The sequence below is a fragment of the Haliaeetus leucocephalus genome, unplaced genomic scaffold, assembly GCF_000737465.1.
Source record: "Haliaeetus leucocephalus isolate CR32 unplaced genomic scaffold, Haliaeetus_leucocephalus-4.0 Scaffold395, whole genome shotgun sequence".
Classification (NCBI taxonomy): Eukaryota; Metazoa; Chordata; class Aves; order Accipitriformes; family Accipitridae; genus Haliaeetus; species Haliaeetus leucocephalus.
The window spans coordinates 2,023,960-2,024,174 of NW_010972831.1; positions in this window are offsets into that span (position 1 = coordinate 2,023,960).

The following is a 215-nucleotide window of genomic DNA, read 5'->3' on the forward strand; positions in this document are numbered from 1 at the left end:
TACCGGGTGTGTGATACTGGGTGTACGTGAGTGTGATGCTGGGAGCGTGCAATGTGTGCATGTCTAATGCTGGTTGTGTGAGATACTGCGTGTGCGTGAGTGTTATACGGTGTGAGTGCATGTAGTGTGATACTGTGGGGGAGAGATACTGTGGGTGAGTGTGATACTCTGTGTGCGAGCGTGAGCACGTGTGCGTATCACCCTGTGTGTGTGTG